The 21,341-nt window shown below is 47.1% G+C and overlaps 1 protein-coding gene and 1 long non-coding RNA gene across 6 annotated transcripts in view; both read right to left on the reverse strand.

Moving 5' to 3' along the window:
- Positions 1–21,341, reverse strand: part of st6gal2a (ST6 beta-galactosamide alpha-2,6-sialyltranferase 2a) — a 67,690-nt gene that overhangs the window by 36,654 nt on the left and 9,695 nt on the right. The window contains exon 1 of one of the 5 annotated variants that reach the window (XM_076040378.1): positions 11,547–12,819. The exons of 2 other annotated variants lie outside the window; for them this stretch is intronic. The gene's annotated coding sequence lies outside the window, so the exon portion shown is untranslated. Of the gene's footprint in view, positions 1–1,003; positions 1,058–11,542; positions 12,820–21,341 lie in introns of those variants that run through there. 2 more of the 5 variants (XM_076040376.1, XM_076040380.1) reach the window with 2 other exon arrangements.
- On the reverse strand, positions 9,591–10,185 carry LOC142897585 (uncharacterized). The gene is made up of 2 exons (XR_012928465.1): positions 10,009–10,185; positions 9,591–9,907 (listed from the first exon to the last, which is right to left on the reverse strand). It is a non-coding gene; the product is annotated as an uncharacterized LOC142897585 (long non-coding RNA).

The raw sequence follows: 21,341 nt of genomic DNA on the forward strand, positions 1-21,341 counted from the left end.
TGGTGTAGGACACCAGACTTCACACCGTGTAATTATGCCGCGTCTCTGAAGGGTCCACTGCACCGTTATAGCCCCGAACCTCAAAGAGCAGCCGTACGGTACGGAGCAGCCAGCAGAGAAGGGGCAGCGGCAAGCTCCAGTCGCTGCAAATGAGCTCGTAACGACAGCGGCACTACAAATCAAGCCAGCGGCGGCTCTTTCTTTCTTTCTTTCTTTCTTTCTTTTATACGCCTGTCTGCCATGCTAGCAGATCTTTTAAGGCCAAAAAAGGGATCAGATACCGTCTTGAGTGAAATTAGGAGACATGAACTCTGTCTGGAGGAGATAACTTGTGTAGTTGCAGAGAACTTCTGTGCCCCGGCTTTGTTTGCCGTACTTGTCTGTTAAGTAAACATGTTCCTCCGTCTAAAGTGCAATGTTGCGCTCAGCAAAAAGCCACGGTGACACTGTTTGTTGCATGACAACAATTCAATAGCAAGAAATATGATAATGGCAGAACACCCGAACAAAATTACTTCAGCAGGCTTCTTTGTCCAATGTACAAGGTGGGAAGTCGCGAAGATTTAACATAGCAGAAAACAAATCCTCCATCCATTCCATCCATTTTCAATACACGCTTCTTCCCGAGCACATAGTCACAGGGGTCTGCTGGAGCCTCTCCCAGTCGTCATAGGCCAAAGGTAGGGTGACACCATGGACAAGTGGCCAGTTCATGGCAGGGCCACATAGAGACAAACAACCATTCGCACTCACATTCACACCTATGGACAAATTACAGAGTTTCCAATTGGCCGCACAAGCATGTTTATGGACTGTGGGAGGAAGAACAACTACATTTAAAATGTGTAAATAATTTTGCATTGGCTTTGTTGTCCTACACAAAAAATAACATTTTGTTGCTACATTTTTGCTCCTATATGGCGAAAGAACACAGACCGTTTTCCAACACTTGCAAATAACAAAAAAAGAATCAATAAATTATTATAAATGAATTAGTTCTCACCAGCAACACCTGACGCTGACGATGATCCTAATTCTCCACTCATGACGAGAAGGAAAAAAAAAAAACCTGTTCCCCAGCGCTGGCACTTAGCATGTGGAGCTGAGGAGGCACCTGGATGCTGCTCATTCCGGCCATCCGACTGCCTGCCTATCACACAGCACACTGGAGCATGTTATCGCATGACTGCAGGCGCGCACGCAGATGAGCAGTTGAACAACAGGAGCTGAACCGGGGCCAGGAAGCTCAGAGGAACTGAGGTTAACTTTCGGTTCCTTCCCCACCTCCACCTCCCCCTCTCCTCCTCCTCCTCCTCCGCCTCCTCCTCAACAGAAAAAAAGGGCTGAATAGACGAGGAGGAGGCCACTTAAACAAAAAGAAAACACACACACACTCACACACACACACAAACGGGCAGGCATGCCTTGTTCTGCCTGACTACAAATCAGCTTGCGAGGGCTTGAAGGCGCTGCAGGCCGGAGCGAGAAGCAGCGCCGCTCGAGGTTTTATTGGGGTGGTTTCTGATGCCGATCACGAGTGGCGATCAAACGTGGCCAGCAGGTTCCCTTTCTACTCAGCCACTGTCGATTTCACCCTTGGCTGTGATGTAGATGCTTCTGAATAAGTTAGGAGTCGATTCCGCTGAGCAGCCAAGAGCCGCTCAGCGGGACGTCCCGCACGGTGAAAGCCTCCAGATCTGCCGCAGTCACTCAATCGGCCTTTTGTTGACATACACACAGAAAACCTGCTCAATTTTAATTTCGTGTTTTGGGTGCTAATAAACAAAAAAAGTCACGCCAGATGGAACCTTTGTTTTCATCTTTCGGAGGTTTCTCCGCTTGGTCAACTGACAAAGAGCCAATGTTGGAAGGTAACTGGGAGGACGATCTGTCGGGAGGGAGTGGACCGGTGGGATCCAATCAGCCACGCGTTAAACGGGCCAGTGGCTGCTGGAGCAAAACTGGAGTTAAGAGAAAACAATGGCGCCCAGCGAGAGAAACGTTTCCATGTTTTTATTTTCAACGCGTCGTCCAATCCTGCCAAACTACTGACATCGACAGCGGGAAGGGCAGGAAATCTTGACAAATCTTCTTCATTCTGTGCAGCTTCCCCAGTCACTGCTCACTCGCAGCCGCCTCCTCACCTCCTCAGAGGGAAGCCGATTGGTCACGGTGATGGTGACCGGCCGTGACCAAAGACAGAGGAGTGAAAAAAAACATCTATTAGTGGGCGGCAAGGCGGATGCGGTTAGATTTCAGAGTAGACGTCTGGGCAGCCGCACGAGTTGAAGAAGGCGGGATTGTGTCGTTTGTGTGGATTTCTGCCGCCTTGTTCTGCTTAATGAAAAAGATGACGACGACGACAAAAAAAAAGCAGCCTCGCACAAACTGTTCTGTGGCAAGTTGCAGTTTTCTCCTTGGCAGCATCCAATGGAGAAAGGGGGAAAAATGCTCCATTTGCATGTCAGAACGAATAAATAGAGAAACCGCCTCCCTTCTGCACGACGCGCGCGCACACACACACACACACACACACACACACAAACGACTGAAACTCCATTAACAAGTTGCCTAGAACGGAGGGAGAGGGGAAGCCAGCCAGATCTATTATCTTTCTCTCTTCTCTCCCGGGGGTAGCGGGATCAGACTTGCGAAGGACGGCCGCACGCTGCCAAGCTGCTCCACCAGGTCCGGCGAGGTCGGCCCAGAAAAGTACTAACTCCATTAGAGACTGATTCCGCTGAGGCAGATTACTTCTGTCCCATCTCCCGCTACCCTGTCCAACCACGGCACAGATTACACCAGCAGAAGGGAGAAAAAAAACATGCACAAAAAAAAAAAAAAAAACGGGGCTATTTTTTGCAAAGGCGCACATTAGTCCGAAAGCTGAAAATGAGCACATCGGAGTCTCTCACGCACCTGTCAGAGTCTATCTGTTGGATGGAAAAAAGCTAAAATTAAAAAAAATAAATCGTGCTCTGGCCAACCAACATCAAAAACCGTTTTGTCTCAGGAGTAAACGGAGGGAGCGGCAGAGCCAATACCCACGTCCATAGGCCAGGAAGTGAACCAATTGAGGCATAAACTGGGACTGCTGGGACTGTGACTTTATCTCAAAACAGTGCTAAGACATCGAGTCAGTCGCAGCAGTCAGCAGCAGTAAGCCGCTACAGTTAGCCACTTCCTTAATGACTGTTGCAACCACAACGTCTGCAAAACAAAACAAACAACGCTGAGTGCACAACACGATTGTTGCCAAACACATCGCATGTAAATCATTGCACCCTTTATCACCTCGATTGTCCCAGCGCTAGCAATGTCAAATGCACGCTACGCGTTTTTTCCGAGCCCGGTCAGGCCTCTTCGGACTGAGCCAGCCAGGAAATTAGCCAGACTTTCGAGCCAAAAGTTAAATAGTGGCCAAGCCGTGAAATTACACAATCTTGTGACGATGCGCAGAGGAGCACAGTGACATTTCCGTGTTAGCTGTAACAGCACAGAAGAAAGGAAAGGAACAAGATGCACAATCAGAAGAACGGGGCTGTTGATTTTAATTACCAACTCGCATTAGAAGTTGAAAAATCAGAGGCTTGAAATCAGAAGTTAAATAGCACAAGCCAGAAAACGAAAGCCCTGCTTCACGACGTCACTCTGAAAGTCAGACAACTGATAGACCGAGGTGGCAAAAGTGTTCACGTTCTGTACTGAAGTGAAAGTATGGACACCTATATAAAAAAAAAAATACTGTGATTCAACTTCTTTATTCAAGTAAAAGTAAGAAAGTACAGGTTCTAAAACGTACTTTAGTAAAAAGTACAAATGTTTTGTTTTGTTGCCATAATAAAACAGTACATTGGTTGATAATTTTGAAAATAGCAAAAAGTTGTGATTGTAAGAATGTAGGGAATCAAAGTAAGAAGCTGTCAAAAAAAAGTAAAGTACAGATACCTGAAACGTCTACTTAAGTACAGTAACAAAGTATTTGCGGTTCATTTTTTTCCATCTCTCTGCTAGAAGAAGCGTGAGGGAAAGGGGGAAAAGACAATTACGCTAATGACTCCTTATTAGGCAGAACACAAACAGATGTACAACAGTACTTCAGTGATGTCACACACACGCACAAGCCTGGACCAAGACGTCGCACTGCCACCAATTAGCCCGTCTCCTTCCACCGGAGCACCTTGTAAAAAAAAACAAAAGAAAAACAACGTTCACGCGCCTTGTAATTAGCGGCTCGGAGGACGTGTTTCATTTAAAAGCGCCGCTATTGACAGGGCGCCTCTGGAGAAAACAAGCCTCTGACTCGCTCAGGGTGAGTAACGGACGGGCGAAAGTCATCATCCATCAACGGCCGCTCGATGCCTTTCTCTTTTTTTCCCTCCGTGTCTCTCTTTTCTTTTAAAGCGCAAATCCGACAGCTCTCGGCGAGAAAAAGAGCAGAATCGTGTTTGAAGGGCGACCTCCGCTTTAGGGAAAGAGAGGACACCGGGCGCACCTGGCCGAGGGGGAGCGGAATCATCCCGACCTTCCCAACACACACCGGCCGGATAAATCACACCAGACAGTGGTGGGTGGAGGGTGAGGGTGGGGTTTGATATTGATGACAGGTTTCCTCTGCCGCACCGAGTCCACTTGAATGGGGCCTGCCAGCAAACAAGGTCCCGTGAAGGAAATACAGCCCAGGCTGCCTCGCATTATGGCCCATAAATACAGGCAAAGGAGCAGCGACGTCCGCAGCAGGCGGGCCGAGCGACCGGCCGACCGGCTGATGTGCGAGAGCAGAGGAAGTCCACAGCAGAGCTCATTTCACGCTCTGTTCTTCTTCTGCTGCTGGAGCAGCAGGCGCGCAGGCAGGCACTAACAATGCATGCAGAGAGTCGTCCTCTCAGAAAATTGTCGCGGCCCAGCCGCTCCTGAAAGTGGAGATAAATTTAGCAGCTATTCAAGTTGCCTCCTCGCCCCGTGTTTAGAACAGACGGAAGAAAAGAGGCGGAGAGAACCGGGAGGTACATTACGCCGCGACGCTAAGAGTTAACATAGCAGAAAAAAGGCAAAAGTGAAGTGAGCGAAAGCTTGGAGTGAAGAGGTCTAATTATTAGCTTATTAGCTTAGCATCTTTCGGTAGCAATGTTTAGCGCTAGCTTCCCGCTAAACCTGACACTCTGCTGGACTTTGAAAGGGGGGGGGGAGGCGGCTGCAAAAGGGTGGAAACCAACATGCTGACAGGAGGTAGTGTCACTAAAGTGGCCCTTTATGACATCATAAAGGGTTGATTTCTGTTTGAGCAGTCCTGAACAGTGGGGCAGGCGAGTGAATCCTCATTTCTGAGGAGCTCGCTGGCAGGCTGGAGGCATAATCTGGTTAGAAAAGATTGGCAAAGTGATTTTGGCACAATGCGGGACGTGTTGACAATATGCTGGTCGCTGCGCTGTAGGGCCGGTGAAAAAAAAATATGTTGACGTTTGACTGAGCGCAGAACAAGCCCCTGCTAATCTACGGCTCTATAGCCACTTTCAGGCGGCTTAACCTCCCTATAATCTGGCTGAACTCTGGACACTGGCTTCTAAACACAGACTTGGATTAGCGGCTCATCAGAGACTTATAGCTACAACTATGAATGCAGCCCCTACAATGAGCTTCTCGGAACGTCCGACATCGCCTTTGTCCGAAACTGAGACATGTCGTCTGGCAGGCTGGAGGGAGGGAGGGAGGAGGAAGAGGAGAAGTTTACAATCCTGCAAAGACAGTTATTAGCCACGCAGGGCCATGTGTTTCCCATGATGCGAGGTCCAGGAGTGAGGGGCACAGCTGGCCTCCGCCGAGCCTCTCTGATCCTTTCATTTCAGAGGCCTGAGCTCAGATAACTGCCGCTCTGGCCAGTTAACGCTCATATGTAATTACACCTGGAACTGCACGGCCCACGTTGTCCCTCCACCTCCTCCTCCGCCTCCGCCTCCTCCTCCTTCTCCTTCTTCCCGTCCATGTTGTGCTAAACCAGCACATGCACAGCCTGGGAAAGGGCTCAGGGCTCGACTGTAAACCATGTGCCACTGCACTTTGTGTTTTCAGTGCGTCCGAGTGGAAAGTACACGAGAAGTAAAAAAAAAAAATTGCTTTGCGCTGCTTTTTCCAGGGTGGAAGGACTGTAACTTCCCAAACTTCACTGGATGCCATTTTTTACGACGCATCCCAAGAGAGTGTGAAGTAATGCTGGCGTCCGCCGCCAGAGTGATGTATTCCAAGCAACTAACTCGGCACATTTTAATCACAGGCAGATGAGACACGGGACAGCGTTAGCGATTGTTTATCGGACATTTCAGCTTTGCAGCCCGCTTTCACGTGATTGGACGTTCGCTGATACATGTTCCAGTCAACAACAACAATACTGCTGAAAAAAGCTGATACAAACAATCAATAGTCCAGCGCGCAGCACGAGGCCACGTTAACACTATTTTTGATCAATAGTGCGCATTTAAAAACGAGAAGGACGGCGGCTGAGAGCTACTGGTTGCGACAAACAGAGAATCCTCCATTGGAAGGGGAAACAAAACATTCCGTGCTAAAATTCTCAGAGCTCAGCATCAGAAACAACGCAAATTCATCAACCTCCCATTGGCTCTGTATTTGTGGACCAACTGTGAGCCGGCCAATTTTCTACAGCTCTGGTTCCCTCTGTACCAGGGGTGGGCAAACCTTTTTGACTGGTGGGCCACGAAGGGTTGTAAACTTTAACAGAGGGGCCGGAGCAGGAGCAGATGGATGGAGTGTTTTGGTGACCCAACTCATAGGAGAAAAAAATATATCATGTTGCTTTAATGTCTATTGAAAATGAACAAAAGCGGTACAACAAAATATCTGTCTTTGAAGCCCCATTGTGTTTATCTCTTTATTGAAGTGACTCTTAAAACACCAAAATATTTATGAAATACAGCTATTTTATGAATCACTTACTGTTTCTTCAATGGGTCGGATGAAAAAGCTTAACGGGAAGCACATGGCCCCCGGGCAGTAGCTTGCCCACGCCTGCTCTATGCGAATCCAGCTCATCGTCTTGCGTCAGCGTCATTGCGCCGGGCGAAGGCAGTTGCATTCAGTAGACACCCCGTAATTAAAGCCGCGCTGCCCACGAGGGCTGACTGATGTGCGGGCACCACAGTCACCACGGCTCTTTCAGCAGCCGGGATCAGAGAGACCAGCTGACTGGAAGATGTGACACTGTGCAACTACACTACTCTTTGAAAGCTGCATGTTTGAAAATAATAACTATGAACTGCGCGCAAGCAGACGCACGATCGCATCGTCCTGAGAAGATGACTGTAGGTGATGTGGACAACGTTGACCGAGTCCGCAGGTGAAGCTCTCGCTCGTCCGCTCTGCCGGTTCCCAGGTTGACGCAATAAGACAGTAATAAAAACAGATGGGATGTCGGGCCCGGAATCTTTTGCGGTGTAGTATCCATAGGAATCTAGCTTGGGTGTGTATCTCCTGGCAACGTGGCTAGTTAAGGAATTAACCCATTATCTCCTCTAGTTTTGTCCTCACAGTCGCAACTTCTGTTGAGATTGTGAGGACTTGGATGATGCTAGTTGTCGTGTGCTTTGTTTGGATTGCAATGTGCAGTCAGACATTTTTGCCAAGCTCTTGTCTTAGCTCTTACGCTAATGTCAGCCTTGTCTTGCTCCTTGCCATTTGAGATGGACAACAAAATGAACCTGTACGTTCCCCCGAGTCATTTCTCTAGGTAACCCAAAACCAGGCAACATGTGAGCTACTGGTGTCAATGTCAACACCTAGACAACACCCGATATCAGCGCGGTTTTGCCATTGGCACAGAGGTCCCAATTGGTTTGGCAGCTAACGCTCTCAAATGTACGCATCATGAAGACGTTGGTCCTCCTGATTACATTTTTGGACAATATTCTTTTCCCATAGTATTTTTTTTATTTCAGGAAAATGCAGATTTTTGTCCTTCTCCTTTCTAAAGGTTCTGTGGATGTTTTTTTTCGTACCAATCTGTTTTCTAACACGTGTCTGTACATTTTTAAAATCAGTATCCCATTTGAAAGTTGCAAGTTCAAACATATTCATCCACCATTTAAAGATATAAATGGCTCACTCATCAGGAGTCACTTTCAGTAAACACCAACAGTTGAAACATTAATCTCGGGGTCACCTTATGGGTGAATCAATGAACGACCTGAGTACCAAAGCACAAATTGTGCAATATTAAAAACCGCACCGCTGCCGAAAAAAATAATCGACTCCTGCGCAACACAAAAAGCCCGGAGCCTCTGGCAGAAAAATGGGAAAGAAATCTGCCATTAATCTGACTAATTTTTCCACTTACACCTTCGAGGTCAGCCACTCGGAGAGCCAATCATTTGTTTGTGCTTTGTGTCTTTATTTAGCGGATATGAGCGAAGGAATTCAATTAAAAGCGCCTTGAAGGAATTCACGTTTTTGTCGTATTAATCACTGCTTTCCTCGTCCTATGCTGCGATAATCATCGAGAGATCTTTAACTCTGTTAGTGGGTCATCACTGATATCAATTATACATTCATCACTCGCTTATTATTTTTAGATTAGCAGCATCTTCCTCGGTGCCAACAGTCCATCACTTCACACTGACTGGCATGGTGTTTTTCTCTGGGTTTTGTTTTTTTTCTTTATTACAACATTGGCCATTGCCGACAGACTGGATACCAATAAAGAGCCTTCCAAATCTGCTTTTGTTTATTCATCCCTATGTTTACTCCACACGAGAACCCGAATGTGATTAACTGAGACGGTGAAGATTAAAAAACAAAAATTAAGAATGAAATTAAAAATGTACCACAATGTACGCCAATCAAATTAGGGTTTTATTTTACGATCCATCATATTAAGTGTTCTTTTTATTCCTATGTCAGGTTGTTTTTGAAATAATTTATAACCAACTATTGCTGTAACGCTTGGGGGTGGGGGGGTTGGTTCTTTAGCTCTAATGCAAAATGCAAACGCAACAACAACAACAACAACAACAACAACAGCAACAAAAACCACTGCGTGGACACTTGTTTATGTGGGAAGCTGCTGCCGGTTCACGGTGATTAGGCAATGCAGCATGGAAGAGGAGCATATATGGTGCTGCTGCTGTGCACACAGGGGAGAGCGCGCTCCTCCACACCTGTGCCCTGCGGTGCTGCACAGCGGTCGTCCCGTTTGGGACGAGAAATATTCAGCCGCCGAGACAAAAGCCGTGTTGCACGCTCAGACACTGCGGCCCACGGCAGCCAAGGAGCTCTCCCTCTTCTTCTTCTTCTTGGTCGCTTCGACACTTGAAGTGCTGCCCAAGTCGAATGAGCATAAGAGCCGCGCATCCCTGCTCTGCACCAGCGGCCGCATAACAATCAGTGCATGTGCCAGTCTGCCGAGTGTGAACCACTGCCACCCATCACTATTCACCTCATCAGCCGTGGATTGAAATTACAGAGAGGCTCTTGCATCAACGCGCATACGTGCACTCAGAAACCATGACAAATTACTGAATTAGGTCACTTTAAAACCATAGACTGAACATCTTGCTTTTTTTTTTTTTTTTTTAAAAAAGAAAAAAGAAAGAAAAAGGTGCGAGCCAGTGTGTAGCACTAATTAGGACGTGAGAAGCATTAACGCAGATGTTGTGGCGGCCGCAACCTTCTTTCGCACGGCGGAGGCGGAGGCGGCCACTTGCACTTATCAGGCATCCATCTGCACATCCATAATACATTGTTGGAGCGGGCAGCCACGACTGCGTGCCATTCACTGTACAAGGAACCGAAAAATATCTATTATTTATCTTTAGCTTCTCGCAATGTGCGACTCTGCAGCTCGGCTCAGGTGGAGGGAAGGAGAAACGCTGTCCTGTGAAGGCAACTTTCATCCTCGCTGCACAGCCAAGAAAACTAAAAAAAACAGAGAGAGAATACCATTATCTAAGCGGCTGAGCACATGAAACAAAATTTTCCTGAACGCAATGTCACAATAACCTGGAGAGGCGGCGCGTTTTTTGGGTTGTTTTTTTTACTCATCCCGCATCGTTGAAGCTGCGAGGAGAGAAATGATGACAAGGAGCAAACTGACTTCTCTGATTGCACTGGACTGCAGTCGAGTGCTCTTGTGTGTGTGTGTGTGTGTGTGTGTGTGTGTGTGTGCGTGTGTGTGTGTTTGTGTCTGTATGTGTGTCTGTGGGTGTGTGGGTGTGAGCGTGTGTGTGGGTGTGAGCGTGTGTGTGGTGACATACCAAAACCCTTCAGCACTTTTCTCAAAGGCGACAGCGACACTTTCACATCGCGCCGACGACATCAGACAGCGCCGGCCATTTCAAAGACCTACGCAGCCATTCAAACACCCCCCCCACACACACACACACACACACACACACACGCACACACACACACACTTTATGACCCTCGACACCTGGATGTGCCCATCACGTCTTTCAGGCCTCAAAAAAAAAACACCCTCACGCCAACGGGGAGGGACGCGCTGTAAAAGCGGAAGAGGACACTTTTGGGATGATTTCCTGAGACCTTTTGTCAGGAGGGGAGGGCGGGGGGGGGCGGGGAGGGGGAGCAATTAAACTCAATTCTCGCAATTCTTCGCAATTCTTACTCCAAGCAAAAAAAGCTTTCTGGTATTTGGAGAAGTGGAAACGCACTGTGGAAACGCACGTGACGCGACATCAAACACGAGAGGAAAAAAAAAAAAAAAAAAGGCCCTGTAGCGAGTGAGTGACAGCCGTGATGAAGCAGGAAGAGAAAAACAAACTGGAGAATGAGACCAGAAAGAAAGAACTGGAGAGGATTCTCACTCCGTGGAGGTTGAAGGTGCCCGCTCGTTCCACCGGCCTGGCTGCCTGCCGTGATGGAGGTGGCACCGTGCGCACCTCACTGCCTCATGGCACAATGTGGAGGAAAGCATTAATAAATAAATAAATAAATAAATAAATGAATGAAAGCTCCACCACTATCTTCTCCTCCTCCTCCTCCTCCTCCTCCTCATCATCAGCATCATGTGCAGGCCTGGTTGGCTGCACTGGCAGAGCCGTGAATGGACTCGAGGGTTTAAAGGGGGGGCTGGAAGGTGAGTGGATTCACTCCCTCCAGGAAAAAAAAAAAAAAAAAAGGGTGGGGGGTAGGGGGGGCTGACCCGTTTGACATTTGCAAAGAAAAAAAAAATGTGTCAACACAGCAGCGGCATCTGTTGTCACTAAAAACAGGAGGCGCGTCCACCAGCCACCAGTGAAAGTAACCGAACAACAAAGCCCCCCCCCCCCCAAGTTTGGCCTAGACGGCGCCTCCATTCCATGTCTTTTTGCGTTTTGTTGTTGTTGTTTTATTGCCCGTGCACGAAATGCAATGCCATGCAATGCGCTCCATCCACACACACACACACACACACACACACACACACACACACACACACACACACACACCCCTACCCCCCCTTTTTTTTTGTGCAGCCGTGCACAAAGCGCTCGGCGTGGAAAACGCTGCGGAACGCGAACAAAAGCCGCCGTACCTACACGCTGTGTCGCTCCTCGCTGGATGCCGCCGCCGCCGCCGCCGCCGCTGCTGCTGCTGCTGCCGCCGCCGCTGCCGCTGCAGTCCGCCGGTCCATTCCGCTCACCGTGCACCGTGTCGCACAGCCAGTCCACCAGCGGCACCACCAGCAACCGGCACCCCAGCACCCGGCAACCCGGCAGCGGCTGCGGAGCCAGGGAGGCAGCGCGCCGAGCCGAAGCCGAGCAAAGCGCTTTGTGTGTGCACGCGCGTGTTTGTGTGTGCGGGTTGTACGTCGCACTGTTGCTGCTGCTGCTGCTGCTGCTGCTGCTTGCTGCCGTTTGCTGGCCCTTTCTCCAGTCCGTTTCTCTCTCATCCACATCTGAGTGTTCGAGGGGGCGGGGGCGGAGCCAGCGGAGAAGACTGGCTGGTGCGTTCAGGGGAGGAATGGAAGGAGGGATAGGCAAGGTGTTATGAGGCTGATGCCTTCCCGGCAGCCTGCGAGGAGGGAGTGGAGGAGGGGATGGATGGATGGATGGATGGATGGATGGACTAAAGGAGAGCATCATTCTTGACGACATTGCAGACATTTGGAGATGAATGATGGTGCATTCATGGCAATATTATCAATAGTGGTCCTCTTTGGTGTTGTGGTTCTTCACCAGGTGGATGAAGGTTCTCCCCCTGCCTTCGACCTGCCGCATGGTCTTGGATTGGCTTGGAAACCTCACTGTTTCCCCCATTCTGTTGGATTTATTTCACAATCCCATATGGTGAAAGAGCCTGTTGTCTTTGGGAAGGGAGGTCAGTTCAATAACAAAATACTTGGCAGGCAGTGGGTTTTTAGATCCGCTTTGGGCCAAATAGCAACAACAAGCCGTCATTTGACGCACTGCTTTAAACGCAAGTCCCACTCAGAGTCCCACCTTCCAGCAAAACTGTTAAAACTAAATCAGTGTTCAGGGTTTTTTTTTTACTCATGTGAAGCAAAATTTAATGTTGTTGGAACTAGTTTTTGTCTTTCTAAAAAAAAAAAAAAAAAACAGCGCAGTAAGAAACAAAAGTAAAATTATTTTTGTGCAAATGAATACCTGCAAAAACCCCAGTTTCCAGGGTCAACCTCTACACAGCCAGCAGCCACAACTTCAGGGTGGTCACACACTGCTCGTTTCTATAAATTGAGAACAGACAGACTGAGGTGGCAGATTGAAGGTCTTTGGTAGGAAAAAATAGTTTAATTTTCATGGGTGTGTCGCAGTGAGCAAAAAATAGGACCAACCAATTCCCCTTTCTTAAAAAAAAGTAGAATTTTTTTTTAATCACATAAACGTGTTAAAAAACACAGAAGTTACATTTACGTACACGTCAACAGTAAATGTGATGGGGTTTTTTCCTCCGTGCCTCTGTGCTGCAACGCTGCTGCCTGCCACCAAACACCGACCTCCTCCTTCGCTGAGCCTCGGACGATGTCAGGCATCAAGCATGGCCACGTGGGGACAGGCGAATATATTTTCCTTCATAAAACACACATCCAGAGTTTGCTTTCAATAATGACGGGGGGAGGGGGGGGGTGAAAGGTGGAGGGCAGCGAGCGCCGCCTTCCATCTCTGTCAAAGAGACTTCTTTATTAACTGAGTGGGAGAAGTGCTGTACAGGTGGCCAACGTGAGGTGGCGGCTTTGAGAGAAGCAGTCATTTGCATTTATATTCGAAGCAAATACGTCTCTTTGATTGTCAGAGAGGCTTCAAAACAGAGGAGACTCAGACAACGCATCAACAAAGGCAAATTATCCATCTTCACTGATGCGTAAAAGGAAAGAATAGCAAAGATATGAAAAAAAGGATACCGACAAAAATGACGACAACAACAATAATGATAAGAGTAATAATAATAATAATAATTACAATACCCAATCATATCATTTCTGTAACTTACAAAGGTTAAGTTAATTCTCTACAATGCAAACAAAAATGCAGAAACTGCAGTGAAAAGGACAGATGTTGGAATAAAGAGCGACAGCGTGATTTTGATAATTGTCTGTGTTGTGGTTCTTGTGGTCTGTGTTTTTTTTTTTTAAAGAAAACACAATTGTGTGTCGCATACAGATACACACATTCATAAACATCGCCGGTAATGGTTCCCAAATAAAGAATCTACACTGCTAAATTTGTGCTGTTGACAGGCAGTTGAACAATTAACCTAGTAAAAGTGGCCAGTGACGTTTTTTTTTTGTTGTTGTTGTTGTTGTTTGTTTGTTTGTTTTTTTTTAAAAAGAGCATCTAAGCAAGAACAGAAGCCGAGTGGCCTCAACGACTCAATGTTGTGCAGCCGGTGGCGTTTCGCCTGCGCTTTTACGCCTCGAGACGGTCGAAACGAAATCCATTAAACATGCAGATGCATTCAGACGTGTCAGTGTTTCTCTGCACGATGGGAAAATGTGCGCTCCACCTTGCCATTTTGCGGCCGCGCAGGTTGTTGTGTTTGCTCTCTTAATTGCCTCATCAGTAAATGTCAAACGTTCAAATGGGGGCCGCGCCACCTAGATTTATTTTTTCATTTGCGCCCCATCAGATGCAGCCGCTGCTGCTGCTGCTGCTGCTGCATGCCGCAATTACTGCCGCCCGGCCAAATGTGCCGATGAATAATAAATCATAACACAAAGGGAGAGCGAGAGAGCCAGCCAGCCAGCCAAGTGGGAGCGACGGTTGATGCGAGTGGGTGCGGCAGCAACGTCTTCTTCGCTAGGATGGAAACGGCCACGTTAGCAAGGATGCGCTAAAGAAACGCGCAAAAAAAAAAAAAAAAAATAGAAAACAGTTTCGGCCAACCGGCGGCAACCAGTGCCTCCGTTGCGCACATGCTGTTCCCTGCCTTCAAAGTGAGCCTCGGTAATGGGCTGTTTGGAGGCAGATGACTCACACTGACTCGCTGGTGTGCTAGGAGACTGTGACTGGGAGAAAAAAAAAAACACACGCACACATACACACACAAAAAACAAATGTGAAAAAAAGAAAAAAGAAAAAAGAAAAGGGAGAGTGAGAGTAGGCTGTGGGAAGTGCGCCGCTGGGCCGGAGCAATATGTCAAGGCCTGTGTATTGAAATGTCTCCTGCAGTCATTCCAACAGACCTACCTCCCACCCCTCCACACACACACACACACACACACACACATCCGCGAGCTCTACAAAGCCCCCCGGCAGGTCAGCGGCCCTCTGCCGAGCACCTGAGTCTTATCGTCTTTCGCCAGGTGCGCGTCACTCATCCACACTTAATTATACCTGCCGCCTTTGTAGCGGGTGACCGGGAAGTAGACGTCTCTTCTTTTTTTTTTCCCTTTTTCTGTTTTTCACTTCTTTTTCTTCTTCTTTTCGCAGATTTCAGCCCGGCGATTTTGAAAGCGACCAGACGCTCGTCCATAGCAACGATGCACTTTTTTAAAGACTTCCGTCCCTGCTGTTGCCGCATCTTGATGCGGAGTCAATAGAGAAATCTGTCATCAACGTTTCTCCGAAGTCTACTCGCGAACAGGCGGGAGATCAGTGTGAGCCGCCATTTACGCTAGGCGAAGCAACAAGAGCAGAACGCACCTTTCATGAAGTTCTGCTACTCATAGTGCTAACTAGACGGTACGTTGTAGAGCAAAGTGTAAACTACCGACTCCTGCTGTGCAGAAATTTCCTCCAGCAATTTGATGATTTCTTCATATTTTACGTGCTTCTCGTGATCCTCTTTTGGATCACGATGAGCACGCCGCCGACTCTAAATCATAGATTTGAGTGCGAATTTCCAAACGTTCTTCCAAAAGTCTTCGCGCCAGATTGAAGCGTAAAATCCATCCGACACAATGCAGAGCGCGTTCCATAAAGTTTCAAAGACCTCCTTTGATCCCTGTGGGGAACTGTGCCACATCCTGTCAACACAGGAAGTCACCCACATCCAGGGTTTGTCGCTCCGACTAAGTCATCTATATATATATATTTATATGTGTGTGTGTGTGTGTGTGTGTGTGTGTGTGTGCGTGTGTGTGTAATTTATTTTATTTATTTTCAAATTAAGTGAAATTGGATCATTTTTCACAGCACACCTGACATTATCTCCAGGTACTCTAGTGTGCCACTGGGACACTATATGATGAGCTGATCAAATTCCTGCCGCTTAAGACGCTAAAAGCAGATCAGCTATTTCTGCAGCTCGCGTGGGATAAAATGATGAGCGTAAAAATTAAATAACAAAAAAGCTCCCTTCATCGCAGAATTTATTCACGTTAGGTCTCACCTTACGAGATTGGCTTGACTTTTGTGCGACATCTCTCGAATCTCTGTAGTTCAAAAAACTGAAACTTATACGAAATCAGGATTCAGACCTCAACCTCTAACAGCTCTGACGCTTTGAAATTGCCGAGAGAAGCCAGCGCACACATCCTCTCGGCTGTGTGTCTGTGTGCGCGTGGTGCTAAAAAAAAAAAAAAAAAACCTGCAGGCTTTTATCTGCTCTGCCATCTCGACCCTCATCATTCCGACCCGCTTGATCATCACCGGCGCTTATGGCTGAGCGTCGGAGCTGAATCACGGCTGACGGCTAAAAAAGAAAAAAACTATAAAATCCCACATCTGAACATCTGGCCGTCCCTCCGATCCATCCCACCGCGTTGTCTCCGCTGACTAATTGCGGCTATTAAGAAAACTGCGAGAGCGTGACGGTTTCCATGGCGACGCGGCGCCAATGTGCTCGGGCCTTTAAATATCTCGGTCATTTCACGCCATCTGTTCCTCCTAATCACAATATCTCGACCGATTTTTGCCAATTACGAGAGTCAACGCGAGTTGATGGGCTCGCTCAGACAAACAGAACGCCGCGTGGGGGGCGGGGGGGAGGGGAGGGGCGGGGCGGAGGCAGGAGGGTGGGCGGCGCCCCGGCGAAGGAGTGACGCGATTGAAGCCAAACAGAGACAAACGAGCAGCGAGACCGCGAAAAGACGAGCAGGTGACGCAGACCCGCAGCGGGGGATTATAGCGGCTGCCGGCGGGCAATTTTATCGTCTGATGAGCTTAACGACGCCGCCGCCCAGAGGAGACGGAGGCGAAATGATCCGCTGGAAATAATGAAATGGCGGCAAATTGTCAGGAGCTCCATTAAAGCGCCGCACGGAGGTTGTTTTTCGGAGGTGGAAATTCCGTTTGTTCAGTCCGCGGATCAGACAGTCAGAGCGCTTATCCTCTCCGTGGTGCATTCGAGGTCCCGGTCGACGTTCCGACGTCATTCCACGCCAGCTTTGAATGGGTTATGCAGTGATGGGCGTGCACCAGGGCCGACCGGGTCTCACTTCGTCCCTGACCTCTTGACCCGAGCAGCCTGCGCCTGCATCGCAATGAAGCGCAGCAGGAATAAACTATAGATCGCAGGTGACAAGTCGCCGCTCAGGGGGGACGAGACGGGAAGCTTGGAGAATTATAGCCAGAGACGCACGTCACCGCCGTGCGCGGCGGTTTACTCCCACCGATCAATTCTAACGGCGCTTCTTATGTCTCGTGGGGGAGTGAGGGGGTGTTTTTTCACGTCTGTGAATGATTGTTTTCTTTATCGGTTTGTGTCGAAGAAGAAAGAGACCGTTTTCAGTAGCATCCCACATACCCATAACCAAGCAGCAGCGCTTATGCAGACAATACAGCGGTTGTTTGATAAGACAGACACGTTTACATTTAGGATTTGTTTTGGTTTTTATTTGTTTGTTTTTTTTGCTTGCTTGTTGTTTTCAGCTGCCTGGCCCTTATACATAAATAAAAGGCCGCCGCTGTGGCTGCATAAAAGGAGCCTTTGTCTGTAACGTGCGCTAACATTTGCCCTCGGCGGCATGCCGCGAATCGCAGGTTAAGGATGACTCTTTGTGGCTGTGTCGACTCTCGCGCTGATTAAATATAATCTGTCGGAAGCCTCGCGGTCGTCACTTAATGAGACTTGGGATGACGCCGTCCTGGGTAATCAGGACCTCACTCAGACACTTCCTGTCGGGGAATGTTGCACGTCGAAAGTCGGGCCGATTGCATCTCGCTCATTATCAGGCCGCCCTAATAAGCGCGTGAAGACTGATCCAAGTGCTGCGCTGAGGATGACGGATCTCCACTGGATATTATCTGGCTGCACAGCTCACTGCGCTCACCCAGTATTGCTCCTTGCATCAACAATTGATTGGTTATGCCTGGAAATTCCATATCCAAAAGGCCCTAAGATATTCGGATAACATAGATAACTAAAATGGACAGGATCTCAGCCTATATGTTTTCTATTGGCACTTATTAACCATGTAATAGTCATGCCTGTGTTTAATACTGTTTATAAACGAGCCACCTGAACTCCCAGGACCCTGTCCTAAGAAAAAACATGTGAATATGGTTGTGATTTTAAGTAATCATTAAATAGTGATCATATAAATGAAATAACAGGATTATCAAACAAAGAAAATTAGTAAATCAATACAATGTTATGTATTGTAAACACATAACGTCAACATTAATTCATAGATATAAGAAGGTGAATGGTTTTATAGCACTTTGGACAGGAGCTTTTCAAGATGGGTGGATGGGATTTCACTCTTGATGTATCAGACTTGAGATTTTTTTTTTTTTTTTAATTTTCTCAAAGATTTCACCACTCTTGACCTGTGTGCCAAATTTGGTAAGTTTTGGAGCATGTTCATGGAGTCATATTAAGGTTTGATCCTGCATGAGCTTGCACATGCCCTTTCTAATATAATTCTATTATTTACGGTTACGCATTGGGCAAGCACACCAGAATTTAGGGAAATGCATGCAGATGACATGATACATGCTACAAATGAGTGCTAATCACAGCTAAAATAAATAAATAAATAAAAATGAACACTGGATGTAACCCATAATCCAGACAACTTCCTTACACATCAGAACTGTTTCCAAGGGGACAACTAACAATGACGGACCTGAATCTGACAGAGAACTCTGCTAAAATACTGAAGTGGTTTACTTCATTTCCGCTGGCTTGTGCATTGCTGCAAGTGCGCATTGACAAGACAGGATGGGGGAGAAAGGAGGCGGCTCTTCAGCAGTGAAAAAAAAAAATTGCATATTGCCACCTTAAAAATTTGATGAAGGATTTGAAATTTTTAATATGGGACAAGTGTTTGGTGCTGTTGTCTGCACTGCCTTAGCAATACAATTTCTACTTTCTACTCCTTTGTTTAAGTTGACACATAAATAAATCAATGTTTTGAACTGAACTTCAAAAGGCGCGTGTTCATTTTACAGAATACACAAACAGAGATGTGCTTTGGTTGGGGAGCGGGGAGGCGACAGTCTTTCGTGCATAAAATTGAGCTTGCAGGCATCCTTCTCTCGGTATGTAAATAAGTATTTTTAACTTGAAAATCCACACTTCTGCATTTTTATGATTCTGGCACACAGTGGCCGCGTTCCTATCATGTTTTGCCATTTATGATCTTATTTTATGGTCTATGAACACACACTGCATCCCACGTCCGCTCATCAATCTCCTATTACAAGCACTGGCAGATTAAGAGCTCAAACCAGTCATTAAGGAAAAGCAGCAGTACAACAGTGCAAGCAATGCTCTAGAGGGACAACATCCTCTGGAGGGAGATAAAATGAAGCAAAGGAGAAAAAGGGATGAAAAAGCAGCAGAGCCATGGCAAGGAATTAAAACAATGACTTCCGCCGAGCAGCCAGTGGAGGAGATTAAGAAATCCATCAGAGCCAATGAGGCGGGTGATTCAGAGTGACGTTCTGCTCGCTTTTCTTTGAAAGATGCCTGAGAATGTTTGATTTTGCTGCGACCTCCCAGCACCTATATGATAGTGTTATAGATGCACACATAGCTGGTGGAATAAGTCCAATAAGTATGCAAAGTATGAGATATTCCAGGTATTTCAATGGAGACTGAGCACAAAATCAGGAATGTTTCTCACGTTGAAGAGTGAACAAGAGGAATGCTGCCTGCTCTGCCTGTCGGCGTGCGCCCTTGGAAGCGGCCTTGTTAACCTTCCTTTCTTCTCCCCTATAGCTTTAGATGTGTGCAGTCTGCGGATGTATTCCTAGACTTCTGAAATTAAACATTAAAACAAAAAAACAATCAATAAAACATAAAGTTAAATAAATAAATGTAGCCCTTTTATGCTCACATCTCAGGGTATGAAAAATGAAACATTGGGGAATAATGTTAGCGTCAGGATTGCTCTTATCTGAAGCATATTTAAACCTTTACAAGATGTGCATGATTTTCAGACTCCCCTTATCTTTTGAGCATCTCATATTAGGGCGGAATGTGCCGTATCATCTCCAGACGTTAAAGTTTGCACCGCTCATGCACCAAAACAAACCGTCTGCCTACACCTCCTCCTCTATCCGCCTCCGGTCTAGCAAGTAGCGAAGCTGGACTGCGCAAACAAGGATATATATATATAAACAGGTATAAACAAGACCATCATTGTTCTGTTTTGTACAAGTGATAAAGTAAATACATGAGACCACAGCCGGAGCATGCCCCTCTTTGTATTTCTTCTTTATTGCTTTGTTTTCATCATTTTAGCAGGCTACGCTGTTAGCCGTTAGCACTGTAAGTTAGGAGCTGTTTCTTGCTCACTGGTACAACGTGGCAGTCGATCAGTGGGACTTTCACTTCATGTGAGCGGCTGAGGTTCTGAAAGCAGGGAGGAAAATGAAATTGTGGCACACAAGAACAACACAAAGAAAGGCCGCCGTGAGATCACCTTCTGATGTATGGTGCGAGGTCAAGCATTCAAGAAGCTTTATTGTCCTTCCGATCTGCGCTTGGAAATAGAGAAGAAGGGAATAGGTCATAGAGGTCTCCTTAAATGACCGTAAGTACAAGAAAGTAGCACAAACAAAGGCACAGAAACGCTCAATGTCCCTCAGCAGCAGAGAAACGATGAGCAAAGTGCTTCATTTGTGTGCAAAAAGGTTCCATCTGTTCATCGAAAAAGGTTTTTTACTGAAGTCTGAGAAGACGAGTAAAGCATGTGGCTGCTTCAAGAAAAACATCAGCTACTTTAAAAAATTGTTTGGCATTAAAACTTCACAAACAGAATGAGGGCTTGAGTCGTAGATGGAGAACCAAAGGATGACGACACACATGGAGTTGAAGCGATTCCACTGGAACCACTCAAATTACTGCAAAGACATGCAGAGAGTTATCGCAAAGGCTGAAAGTGAGGCCTTGGGCAAAAGGCTGCGCGCTGAAACACATCACACACACACACACACACACAGACACAGCGCTGACTTAATAAACACAAACATCAAAACAAAGTAAATGATTTACTGAGGCGAGCGCTCGCACTTGAAGGGAAAACTTTGCCTGCAGTCAAGTTACTGGCACTGTGAAAAGCTATCAGCTGTTAGTAGTTCCAGGAAACTTGATTCATTATCAAAATCGACTTAATCGAGTTCATCACAGCTCAGCCGAAAAGCGTACAAGGGGCCGGACCTGTACACGGAGATAGTGCAGCCATTACGACACATTTATACAAATTCAGTCATCGTAGCTGTCGTCCACATCTCTTCCTGGCAGTTAGCAGGAACGGAGTCGGGGGAACGACTTGATAGAGACGAGAAATCATAGCTCAGGAGTCAATAAAATGATCTTCGAGGTTTGGAATGATTCATTCACGACGCACACATCACCGCCTTGAGGCTTGGCTGGCGTGCATCAAGCACTGCGCCCTCGAAAAGGAAGCTAGATATCTGTCAGGCCCCAGATTGGAACAGATTGCCGAGACAATAATCTCGAAAGACGTCACATGGGCGCGA

Source organism: Nelusetta ayraudi, unplaced genomic scaffold (assembly GCF_046127955.1).
Source record: "Nelusetta ayraudi isolate G7.1 ecotype Tasmania unplaced genomic scaffold, CSIRO-AGI_Nayr_v1 ptg000060l, whole genome shotgun sequence".
NCBI lineage: Eukaryota > Metazoa > Chordata > Actinopteri > Tetraodontiformes > Monacanthidae > Nelusetta > Nelusetta ayraudi.